Below are 636 nucleotides of genomic sequence, written 5' to 3' on the forward strand. Positions count from 1 at the left end.
TCTCATAGAAACCAAATTATGACAAGTTTTTCATAAGAATCAAATTATGAAAATTTTCCAAAGAAGTCGAGTTATGTAAATCTCATAGAAACCAAATTATGGCAAGGGTTTCTCAGAAACTACATGGGGAGTGTAAAAAAAAAAAAACAAAAAAAACAGGCAGGGAATTCAACCCCAAAGACAGCAGCGCCTAAAATTTTTGTCGAAATCACAAGCTCTGTATCACCAAGTCAAGCTTGTAGACGCAATCCTTGCTCATCGAATTGGCGGTCGTTTGTAGTTGATGACCCAAATAAAATTACCAAACTATGAAGAAATGTCATGCGACAAGTCTTCATGAGCTCGAAACACTTCAAGTCGAAAATGAGTTGATAAACAACCGAAAGTCAAATGATCTCTTACAAATTAGAGAATGTTGTCATGAAGACTCTGGTAAATGTTGACATCAACATATCGGCATAGTTATTTCTCATGAAGCTTCAAATGTTTCTTGAAAGATCAACTACGGAAAAAAAAAACATTTGCTTCATAAATACTTCAAGGCTTGTCTTTAAAAGTTCGATAAATCGAGTACCCCAATAAGCCTCGAAGCAGGGGGTATTTGTAGACAGTGAAGTTTTATTGATAAATCCATAC

This window comes from Solanum tuberosum, unplaced genomic scaffold (genome assembly GCF_000226075.1).
Source record: "Solanum tuberosum cultivar DM 1-3 516 R44 unplaced genomic scaffold, SolTub_3.0 scf00134, whole genome shotgun sequence".
Classification (NCBI taxonomy): domain Eukaryota; kingdom Viridiplantae; phylum Streptophyta; class Magnoliopsida; order Solanales; family Solanaceae; genus Solanum; species Solanum tuberosum.